Source organism: Camellia sinensis, chromosome 9, assembly GCF_055761805.1.
Source record: "Camellia sinensis isolate YWXY chromosome 9, ASM5576180v1, whole genome shotgun sequence".
Classification (NCBI taxonomy): domain Eukaryota; kingdom Viridiplantae; phylum Streptophyta; class Magnoliopsida; order Ericales; family Theaceae; genus Camellia; species Camellia sinensis.
The window spans coordinates 149,751,174-149,764,004 of NC_138969.1; the positions used below are offsets into that span (position 1 = coordinate 149,751,174).

General features: G+C 44.2%; 1 pseudogene; it reads left to right on the top strand.

Annotated features, from left to right (window-relative positions):
- The first annotated feature begins 208 nt into the window (after positions 1-208).
- Positions 209-2,896, top strand: LOC114303164 (trans-resveratrol di-O-methyltransferase-like; annotated as a pseudogene).
- The last annotated feature ends 9,935 nt before the right edge of the window (positions 2,897-12,831 follow it).

The following is a 12,831-nucleotide window of genomic DNA, read 5'->3' on the forward strand; positions in this document are numbered from 1 at the left end:
TAAAATTGAAATGAAACCCAAGTTGGATTCCGTGATCTTACCAGTCCCAATCCTCTCCTGGTCTACCAAACAAACAAGGCTATAAAGGTCACCATTTCTCTTCATATATATTCTGCTAAAAATTTGTTCTTCATCAAACACACTAATACCATTTCTCTTCATATATATCCATCCAAGCAAGGCCTACAAGGCCAGCCTAGCTATCTTCATGGATCTCCACAATGGCCAATTAGTAGCAAAAGAGTTGTTTCAAGCTCAATCCCACATATACAAACATGCATTCAGTTTTGCTACAATGAAAATGTCCTTGTTAATTCACTTGGGGTTTTTTACTACAATGAAAATTGATCCAAATCATGGAGATCAAGAAGGGTATGTCCTCACTCCATCATCTAAGCTTCTCATCAAAAGTGAAATGGCCAATTTGTCACCATTTGTCCAAGCCATGGTCGATCCGGTTTTGGTCACCCCATGGCAGTTTTTGGGAGATTGGTTTAGAAGACTGCACATGGGGTTGCCATGTGGGAGTTTTGTGACAAAAACCCAAAATTCAATAACATTTTCAATGAAGCAATGGGCAGTGACTCATGAATGATGAGCTTGGTGGTTAGAGACTGAGTGTTTGGAGGACTGAATTCATTGGTTGATGTAGGGGGTGGTACCGGTATCAATGCTCGGATCATTTCCGAGGCGTTTCCTGGTATAAAATGCACTGTTTTTGATCTTCCACATGTTGTTGAGAACTTGCCAGAGGAGAAGAACTTGAACTATGTTGGGGGCGATATGTTTCAGTCTTTCCCATTCGCGGATGCTTTTTTCTTCAAGGTATGCAATTTTTTGAATTCTTAGTTCCAGTGATTGAATCTGGTAATTGAGCAAATTTTACGATTTGCATCATATATGTGGGGCAATTCCTCTCTCATCAAGTTATTTCAGTAAATTTCTATCTTTTATTTATTTTTTATTTTGGATTTAATTTGATGTTGAGTTGCTTCAGTATAGATTGATCAAATAGCTGAATTCTAAAGAGAAATCATTTTTGATGATCCAAGATCCTACATATATTGATCTATAGAACTATTATTTATTTGTTGAACGGATATATTGATTGACGAAATCACAATTATACTTAACAATAAAACTATCTGAAAAGGTCATATACGTCAAAGAACTTTAATTTTCCACTCCTATTAACACCAAAAATGTGTACAATTTAGGAGAATTGTAGCAAATTATCATTTTTCTCTCATTATTTCTTTCATTAAGGAAACACAAGGAAACCATAAGTTAAGGAGTTGGTTGCATGTGCTCTGATTCATTATTTGGGCCATTTTATCCAATTCCTCGGTACAGACAATTGATACTAGAAAAACAGTTTTCAAGTATTTGTCGCTGAATTATTCTGGGAAGTATTCTATAAAGCAATTAATGTTCATATAATAAGCAAAGTAAACTTTAAGATAATCAATTGAACTTGAATGTGTTTTTGGACTTGAAAATGGCAGTGTGTTTTGCACTGTTGGGTTTTATTTCTTGGCAATCCCGTTTGACAAAACTCCTTTGAGTTGTAATTTTATTCGTATTTTTATTTCAGTGATACTATGAGAGTTTAGAGGTGAATCCAACCCGAATTGTGTCTTTCAGAGAAGTTTGTGATGATAAAGCTTTCAAGATTGCCACTTCGCTGATTATGACGGGGATCGAGCTGACATTCCCCCGCTCGAGCGGACATTCCCCCGCTCGAGCGGAGAATCCCTGGTTCCAGCAGTTTGTCAGGTCTGTAAAAATACTGGAAGGTGTGATTTCGCGCTCGAGCGGGTTCTCCAGCGCTCGAGCGGACTTCTGTTATATCACGCACAGATTTTGCTGAAGACGCTCGAGCGGGATGTTGGGCGCTCGAGCGGACCGCGCGAACACAGTTTTTCGGATTTCAAAAAGGATTGGGTTTTCTTCCAAATCTAGGATTACTTTTTGTTTTTCTATAAGTAGTTGGTTTTCTCTCAAAAACCACACACTCCTCAAGTCCTCCAGATCTTATTTTTTTGGATTCTAAGGTGTATATCTGGGAAAATTTTGTTAGTTTACTTTGATGTTTTATTGAGTATTCAACTCATGGCTTAAAGAGAGTACATCAAAGGTTGTGTTTTGTTCTACAAAAGAGAGAGTTGTTCTTCGGTGGATTCTGAAGAATTCGAGCCTGAAGCTTTGGTGGATTCCGGAGTGGCTCATCGTAAAGACAATTCCGAGGTGAAGACGAGGTTGGAAGAGGCACATAGAGGTTGGTTCAATTAGGCGTGGATTCGCTAGGTAATTGAGAGTATACCTGTGTAATTCCTTTAAATCTTCTTAGTGGATTGTTTTGTGGCTGTTGCCCGTGGTTTTTTTATCACAGTTGGAGGTGTCCAATTGCGATTTTTTCCACGTAAAATTGTTGTGTCTCTTTGTCTTGATTGTTTGATTGGGATTATTATATTCTGCTTAAAATTGATACATAATCACAAATCAACATCTAGGGGATTTCTAGATTTTTCATGCACAATTGGAGTGACGAGAACTGCGTAAAGATACTGAAGAGATGCAGAGAAGCTATTCCAAGCAAGGAAGATGGAGGGAAGGTTATCATCATAGACATGGTGGTAGATGGGGACAGAGATGAACATGACATTACTGAGACAAAGCTTGTTTTTGACATATTGATGATGGTTTTGGTCACTGGAAGAGAAAGAAGTGAGAAAGAATGGGAAAAGATATTCTTAGAGGCTGGCTTTAGTCACTACAAGATCACACCCATCTTTGGTTTAAGGTCCCTCATTGAGATATATCCTTAAATTATGTAAGGTAAATTTCATTTTACCTCATCGTAGTTTGGCTCATTTGCAAATAACATTTATATGGCTTGTAAACTGAAATATATCGCTTTCCACCTAACTTAATTTTAAGTTCATGCCAAAATGAAAATAATACATCGAGGTTATAGTGAATTTTGTCTCCTAAAAAAATAACGAAAATGTTCATGTTTTACACAATGAGATCACTTATGTATAAGGATATTTTAGTTTTTTTTTATTATTATTATCTAGCTTTTAATGGGTCTAACGGTACTCTTTGGTCTAGAAATCAGAGGGAATTATGTTCTTATAAATGATAAGGGTTGTGTGCAAATAGGTTAAACAATGAGGGACTAAAGTGAAATTTGTTCAATTATTCATTGTGAAACCTATATGACTCCTATAATAATTCTTGTACTGTAAACTTGTTCTGGACTGTAAAATATTGCTCATTGCTCTGTTTCCTTTGTTTCCACATCTCTTTTAAACTTTAATTACATTGGTGTTGGGGTTTTGGTTCGGTTCTAAGATGAACAGTTCTAAAAAAAATTGGGATCGAGCCGAGCCGAAACGAGCTGAACCATTAGAACCTATGGAAATGAGCAAGAACCAAACCAAAGAAAAATGTTCGGTTCCATGGTTATGGGCTTGGGTGTGTGGTTGGGTTGGGCTTGTTCGGCCCAATATTAATCTTTTTGGGTTAAAAACATTTAAATTTAATTTTACTGTAAACCGGAATTAAATTGTTCCGGATTTACTGTACACCCAAACAGGGCCCTTCTATTTTTGTTATCTGTTTAAATTGTAATCCAACATATTCAAATATGTTTGAATTCAAAACTAACAGGTTTCATACCTTTTTAATTCAAAACCTACAGCCACCATTACATCTATAAATAGGACAGCCCTCATTTGGATTTTGTAACTCAAATTTTCGTCCTTCATAATTCTGCAAACATCTCTTCATTTTGCTGCATTATTTTCTTGTCAGAGAGAGTATAGCGACCCCGGTTTTTTCCCATTTGATTATTGTATCTGGACTTAGGTTCCGTAGATTCCGTCATTGTATAATTGTTGTTGTCATTCATCATTTTCTTATTTTGAGTCTTGGGTTGTGTTGGGAAGATTTGGAGCAGGTTGGTTGAACTTAGGAACCAAGTCTAGTTGCCCAGATTTTGGCTTGTCCGCTCGAGCGGGGGTTTGGGCGCTTGTAGACACCCCATTTTTGACCGACCTTAAGACTCAGACGTCACCGATTGAGCGCTTGGTGATGTTGCATAATGTGCTCGTTCAGAAGTTTCAGAGTCGCGGTCGTAAGCCCTGCCTCCGGACTTCCGAACCCTTTTCTGTGCCTTGTCTCGGTTTGCGAACCAGACTCGGTTTTTCTCTGTTTCTTTTCCTGAGGGAAGGGAGAGGTCCCGTAGGCCATCTCTCAATGTCCGTGGGCTACATTTGGTGGCCGTAGGCCATTTTTCCCATTTCGGAGTCCGGTTCCCGGTTTTCGGAGCCGTCAGGCCGTGTGCCTCGGTTCGGGACCGCTTAACCACCTCCTATTGCTCTGATTTTTAGCATACATTTTATTTTCTCCCTTTTGAGGGACACTGGGGGCTGAGAAACCCACTTCGAGGCCGAATACCATTTTCGGTGCTTAACAGCCCATTTTCGGGACCCCGAACTGCGTGTTTTGGCCCCGGAACGTTCGTTTTGCAACGGTTTTCGCTCATTTTTGGCAGGTACCTCTGTTTTATCCCGAGGAAGGTCAATGAAGGGTGGGAGGCCAGCAATTATTGCAGCAACCAGTTATCTCTCCTCCGGAGCCTCCCGGCGCCCGTTTTTGCAACTTCCGGGCTAATGTTGAATACCTTAGGGGTAGTGTTGCCAACTTTCAACCACATATCTGTGATCTACACATCTGGGAGGCCACTAAAAGTTGGTGGCCGGCCATTAAGGTCACCTGACCCTTTTGACCCCTTTCTTCCGGGCTAATGTTGAACCCCTTGGACCTTTTTTCTTGAACTTTGAACCACATATCTGTGATGTACACACCTGAGAGGCCCCTAAAAGTTCATGGCCGGCCAGTAAGTCAACTTGACCCTTTTGACCCCCTCTTTCCGAGCCATTGTTGAACCCCTTGGGCCCACTTTCTTGGAACTTCAATTACATGGTTGTGTTGTACACACATAGGGCTACCTCCCCAATATCTGGCCGGCCAGAAAAGCTTGTTGACCCTTTTGACCCCTAGCCGGCCGGCTAGGGGGTGTGGCCGGCCGGCCACCTCCAGCCAAAGTGAGAGGCCGGCCGTGTTCTCCTCACTGTAGCCTTTCCAGCTGTGGGGCAATATCCCCCAGATATTTTCTGTATCCGGGGGATATTTTGGGAGAGAGTTATGCTCTCCAATTCACCCCCCTTTTACACCCCTTTCTTGACCTTATAACCAGCTGAGGGTCTTCTTCTTGAGGGTTAGAAAAATTCCTCTCCAAGCACAAACCCTAGACTCCATTGTCATCCTTCTCAATTCTCCAAAAAACCCTAACTTCTTAACCTTCATTCCTTCTACACCACTAAGCTCTACCACCACCATCTCATTTCCAGAAGCAAGGGAGGATTCTTGAGGGCTAAAGAAGCTGCAAATCAACCCAAGAAGCAACAAAATCTCGAATCTTCAAGGGTAAGTTACACTTTTACCCTTTCGACCCTTTATCTTGTTCCATTTCTAAGCCTCATTTATTTTTGGTTTCAAGCTTCAGCCCTAACTTAAAAGGGCCATATTTTGAGCTCATCTTCACTTCTCATTAAGGGCTCAACCCTGTTTGAGCCCTCCATAATACACTTGCTTCATTGACCATCTTGTATGTCATAGTTTTGCATGCTATTTTTGACCCATGAGCAATTTATTTTCGAGCATATTGTAAACGGATATAGGGCTTATTTTGAGCCCCTCTTCAACATTGGAGAAGGGCTCAACATTGTTTGGTGTCTCCATGTATCACTTGTAGTTCAATCCCTTATTTGGCCCCATTTTTGCATAAGTTGATAGCCCTCTTGGCTTCTGTTTTTGGACCTTGGTCCGAACTGAAAGTGGCCTTGTTTTAGCCTATACTTCATGTTTCATTCACACTTTTTTCCTGTTTGGTGATTATTTTATATACTTCATGTTATAGCACCTTTTGGGCCTTGTTTTGAATCCCATTTTTAGCATATTTGTATACTGATTTTGTGGCTGCCATATACTGTAAATGTTCATATTTTTGGTCCATCTTCAGTGTTGTAGAAGGAAATTTTTCAGTTTGGGTTTAGCTTATACCACTTGCTTCATTACCCCTATCTTGGCCCCTATTCTTGTATGCTATTTTTGCCATACCTATATTTGCTGTTTGGCCATGTTTATAACTGGAAAAGTGCTTATCTTGGGGCTGTCTAGCTTCTGTCTTTGCATTGCATGTCCATGTTGTGCATATTTAGCATGGCTATAGGCCATTTCGGGTGCCTAATGTTGCATTTCGGGACATTTCCTTGCATTTCATATCATTTCGCTTCATTTCGGGACTGTTTTCCCCATATTTTGTTGCTGAAATTCCATTAGCATGCTTGCATATCATTTTTTCCATGTTTCATCGCATTCCATCATCGCCTCGGTTTGCGTGCCCGTGTGCACGCATTTCGAGGCACTCCTTTTTTATCCGACGGCATCCGATGTGAGTGTGGCTGAGGCTCACTCATGTTGGTATAAGCCCATTTGTCATTTCCATGTCATTTTAGCATCGCCTCGGTTGGCGTGCCCGTGTGCACGCATTTCGAGGCACTCCTTTTTTATCCGACGGCATCCGATGTGAGTGTGGCTGAGGCTCACTCATGTTGGTATAAGCCCATTTGTCATTTCCATGTCATTTTAGCATCGCCTCGGTTTGCGTGCCCGTGTGCACGTATTTCGAGGCATCTCATTTTCATTGTATCTGTCATCACCTCGGTTTGCGTGCCCGTGTGCACGTACTTCGAGGCATCTCATTTTCATTGTATCTGTCATCGCCTCGGTTTGCGTGCCCGTGGGCACGTACTTCGAGGCATCTCATTTTCATTCTGTCATCACCTCGGTTTGCGTGCCCGTATGCACGCACTTCGAGGCATCTCATTTTCAGCATTCCGTCATTTTCTCGGTTCGCGTGCCCGTGTGCACGCATTTCGAGGCACGTCATTCCATAGCATTGTGTATGTTAGGATTGTATATTAGTTGCATTTCATGCATATCATGCATATTGTATCATGTCCGGAATAGGAGTTAACCCGGGCACGGGAAACGAGGTACATTTCGTACTCCGAGTGACGGAATGTGTCTCAATTCCCCAGTCACCGACACTCCGGATTATCCATGATGGAGTTAGGTTTTAGCTGTAGTTTCATGTGCATTCATCCTATATTGAGTGGTGCATTTCGACTCTTCGGCCATCATGCCTCGGTATGCGTGATTGGTGGCACGAGGATCGAGACATGCATATATCTGTGCAAATACATTGCTGTGCCCCTTTCCTGCTCTCTGTTGCAGCAAAATCAGGAATCAGCAATTTTTCGGGATTCGGCACGCATTTCGAGGATAACTGCTAAACAGAGGCTAATTGGGGCATTCCGGTGGATTTCCGCGCAAGACGATCCGGACATGCATCATCCATCAGAAGCAAGACAGTCCCTGGCTTGCACGCCAGTTTTATTTGCTTTCTTAGTCAATTCATTAATTAATTAGAAATCTGTAATATTCTTTTATTCGGGACTGTAATATTTAGACTGCATTATTTATTCGGACCCTCCGAGTGAGGGCACAACTGTAATAAGTGTGGGTGAGTGTGATGTATGTCTTCCAATCCCACGTCTTTCTCCCTTTTATTTACCCGCTTTTGTTGGTTAGATTAGGGCATATTTAAATTAGCATACAGTACGATAGCATGTTTGCATTCATTCATCTGTTTTGCATACATCGGGCTCGGCGCATCATACTAACTGCATTTGTATTTCAATTCCAAGTTGAATACATGATAGTTGTAGCATTTCACATGCCACCTTAGAATAGCCGAGCCTACTATAATTGCATCTTGCATGTGTTGCATTAGGCATTTCTGTATATTTAGGATCATGCATGATTTCTAACATAATTTCTATTTTGGCTTGGAGTACTCGGTAAGCTTTATGCTTTAGCATCCTCGCATGCGTGTGAATGAATGCCATGATAGCATGCTTACCATGAGGCTATGTGCTTGTCTGATATATCTGCCCGAATGCCTGTGGGTGAAGGTTGGGTTATCTGAATTGGAATGAATCATCAAAATGTTTCAAGCCTACCTGCGGGTAGCAAACCATTTTCAAAAACAAACATGAAATGTTTTATTCCAATTCGGGTGACCCGGTCTATACTTATATGCTGTGAGTATCACATAGTAACCTAGGCTAATAACCGGAATAAGAACTCACAATGTTTTCAAAAATTGATATCATGGTTAGTAGAGGCCGGTCTATGACCGGGCGAGCGGGGGTGCTCACGAAGTGACCTTCCCCAATCGTACCCAAGTTCCCGAGCCGAGGCAACTTTGGTGACGACGGACACGTGGCCTTTTGGCACCGAGTCAGGGTTTCCTAAATTTCCCAAAATAAAATATTTAGGTGGCGACTCTGTATCTGGCAAAGCAGTCCATGTTTGGCACTACTTTTTCAAAAATCGGTTTTCTCAAAACGATTTGCCAGATTTGGACTCTTTGGTTCAGATTAGGAACCGTGACAACATTGAGAGTCCGAGCTGTAGCGAGGTCCCCCGCGGGCTTGTTACAGTTTCTGGCGACTCCGCTGGGGATTTAGAGAACTTGACTCGAACTCATGATATCTATTTTTGACTACACTTGTGTGTTTCTTTGCATTGCATTTGCATTGGTGCGCCTAGGACACCGTGTTTGCCATCTGCTATTCCTGAACGGTTTGCCAGAGGCTTGTCTTGTCAAGGCATGACCATAAGGCTGACCGGTTGTGGGCTCTGCCAGTATGGGAACACAAACCCCGGTTTTACTGGGGCACCCTTTTTGACCATTCGACCTAGTGCATATTCGGATCCATAGTGACCATTCTAAATTAGGACAGGTTGCTTACCCGTTTATAGGTTGTTTGAAACCGCTGTGTGCATAGTGAAACCCTAGCTCCTGACAAAATAGGACAGGGAAACCCTACCCCAACATAGGGGTGTTTTGGCTCTCACTTATCTGTTATGTGCTTTAGAGTGCGTCTCTACAGGAATGCATGTATCGGTATATGAGTTTGAGTATCAAGCCTGCGGGCATCAGTTCAGTATTGACAGTATCAGGCCTGCGGGCATCAGATCAGTATACAAGTTTGAGTATCAAGCCTGCGGGCATCAGTTCAGTATTGACGGTATTAGGCCTGCGGGCATCAGCCGGTATTTGAGGATTAGTTATCTGAGGATATCAGATTCTGTGTTAGGGGACAGTGATACAGGGATAATAACCAGTGTTTGAGGATAGTATGTTATTCAGCCTTTTGACTGTGTGCCCGACTGTGTGTCTTGCATTTTATTTTAAGCTGTTGTGCTGTCCGTTTATCTGTTTATTTATTTCCTTTTCGCTTTATTTATCTTTTGCTAGGTCAGTTTTAGCACGATTGCTTCCAACCCAACAGGCATTCCCCAAGCACCTTGGACACGAGGTCGTCGACTCCACCGATCTGAGGATCTAATCGACGGACAGCCAGTGTTCCATTCTCTACCCCCTGTTACAAGAAGGAAACAGAGAAAGCACAGTGCATCTGAACAGAGAGCACCAGAACAGTGGTATCCCCCATCAGTGGATAGTTGGATTGAGGTCCCCATTGAGACAGATCTACCGGTAGTTCAGACAAATCGAAACAATATGACGACACCGACAGGGGTTGAGGATATGATACGCCAGATGCAGGAAACCATGCGGGCCATGCAACAAGATGCCGTCCGCCGAGATGAACTCGCTAAGCAGCAAGCTGAAATTATGACTCAGCAGGCCGAACTGATTACTAGACTGCAACAACAGAGTACAGCATCTGCTTCACACCAGATTCCTCCTCCAGCAGGAGCCCCATTACCTGAGAAGGCTCCTGTTATTCAGGACGTCCCTCCTAACACCCAGAATACCGTACCGGCTGTCCAAATTCTGCAAGAGGACACGAGTCTTCCAACGGGGCCAGCCCCGCCCCCGATTCCACCACAACTGTCCAAGGTCCACACATCCAATCACCCGGACTCTCCATCTAAGGTCGAGGTTGATCAAACAGCTCTGAAATTGAGCAAACTGGAGAAGCTTTTCAAAAAATCCCAAGGGGCTAAGGCTATGCCGGATATCGGAGATGGATATACCGAGGAGGCCGTAACACTCCCCGATAGGTTCAAAATGCCACAAATAGACCGTTTTGACGGGACTGGTGACCCCATGGTCCATATCCGACTGTTTGCGGATGTCTTGCGGCCAATGGGCCTAACACGACAACAGAAGCTCTCACTATTCGCCCGAACCCTGTCGGGTGTGGCCTCCCATTGGTACGCAAGATTATCGGATGAGGTGAAGAAGAATTGGGACGAGATGGCTGAGGCCTTTGTCACACAATATTCGTATAACACTCAGATCGAGATCACAACCCGTGATCTTGAAACAATAAGGCAAGAGCCTAAGGAATCTTTCTCGGACTTTGTGATCCGATGGAGGGCAAAGGCGTCGACGATGACTTTAAGGCCCACTGACAGAGATCAAATCCGGATGATTGTGCGCAATCTCCACCCCAAGTTAATGCAAAGAATGATTGTGGTCCCCTTCCCTACTTTCGCAGACTTACATGATATGGGAGTCCAAATAGAAGATGCTATGAAACAAGGGCTGTTTGACCAGGACAGAGAACAATCGAGGAGGACCTTTAACCGTAACAACAACGTGGGCCCTAGTGGCGCTGCAAATACAAGAGCCTCGGAAGTTGGCATGGTCACCACCACTCCCCCTCCCCCTCCAAGGCCCATGACTGCCACACCATTCTCCGGCGCGTCCGAAAGTAACTCACAAAACAACCGATTCCAACCTCGGGGCCAAAGAACCTTCACCCAACTATACATGCCCCTGTCCAAGGTTCTGGGAATATTGATCAAGAAAAATCATTTAAAACCCCTGGAACCAAAGCCATTACCAAATCCACTCCCTCCCTCTTATGACCCGTCAAAGTACTGCGCGTACCACCAACAACACGGTCACGACACCGACCGTTGTTACAGATTACGTCATGAGGTCCAAGATCTTATTGACAAACAGGTGATCGCGCCTCCTGATAAACCTAATGTCACAACCAACCCTCTCCCACCACATAACCAACCTCCCCCTCCCAACAGAATTAACTTCATCCAGACTGGGGTCGTGTCTTACGATCCTAGCATCTATATTACGCCCACCCACCTACCCAAGCCGGAGGTGCTCCTCCCCGATTGCACTAACTTCTTGTGCATGGTGGACATCTCCAAAACCCAACCGGAACCGATGGTGGTGACCGTCGAAGACAAGGCAGGGCAGATTTTGGGGGAGAATGAATCTGTTGAATCTGGGACTGGACAGAATTCTGCTGAGGGAGCTTATGATCCAAGCAAGTACATCTTATCAACGAGCCGAATTGGGCTAAGTGTAAAATTTCCCGAGACAGGAGAACTATGCATGATCCGAGGGGATGGATCTGGGCTATGGGCAGATGAGCCGACAACCGTAGAGGAGGACCTTGCTAATCTGCAACTTCTTGATGACCAGGAACTGGGGGAGGCGTCAATTAATTGGTATGATTATGAGGGATCAGAGGAGGCCACTGGATGGCTTGAAGATCAACCGGATGCAGTGGGGGAAGCCCAATCAGAACAAAGCCCGGCAGGGGCGGAAGTATCAGTTGTGGCCGGAACGGCCGAAAATCAAGTTGTATCGCCGGAGAGCGCCGGTGTTAAGAATTCCGCTCAGGACATGGGCATTACGGATGTGGGAACTGTTGAACAAACAACTGTACTGACGCAGTTGGAACAAGGAAAGTTTGAGGAAGCTGAGAGAGCCAGAAAGGCGAAGGGCCCTGAGGGGACCGAAAGTGCTGTGTGCACAAAGACAGACAATGCTGCGAGCATTTGGACAGAGAGTACTGAAAATGCGAGTAGACTGGAGCCGGACAGATGTTTGTTGGCTGCCAGCGGAATGTGGTGGGAAGATGACGATTTGTGTCTTGCCCACACCGATGAAGACTGGGGAAATGGCCAGCCGGATGATACTTGGTATCTAGATGAAGTGGACCACATGACAAGAAGTGGGCGGTACTTCAAGCCCCCACACCTAGACCAACCCGAAGCATCCGGGAAAGACAGAGAAGCGGAGAGACAGAAGGAGAAGCAGATTGAGGATGAAGCTGTGCTGAAACAGTTAAAGAAAATACAAGCAGACATCTCCATCTGGGGACTGCTAATGGCATCACGAGTGCACAGAGAAGCTGTCCTATCTGCCATGGACAAGTCGAAACTTTCCATAGACACCACGCCTGAACAGCTGGTTGGGCTGGTTTTTCCGGGAGGAGGTTCCCCGGCATTAACTTTTTCGGACAAGGAGCTACCGCCTGAGGGCATAAGTCATAACAAACCTCTCTATATCTCTGTGGAATGTAGAGATAAGTGGATACTGGTGGTACTTGTTGATACCGGGTCTGCGATTAATGTCTGCCCGACCAGAACGGCATATGCAATCGGGTTGAAGCCCGTAGATTTCGTCCCAACCACCCAAGTGATCAGAGCATACGATAATACCAGCAGAGAGGTGATGGGGACTGTTAAAATTCAAACCAAGGTTGGTCCAGGACAACACAGTATCGAATTTCATATCTTGGACGTTCCCGTAACCTTTAACCTACTTTTGGGGCGACCGTGGTTACACCAGGTCAAAGCAGTCTCTTCCACCCTGCATCAAATGCTGAAATACCCTCACGGGAA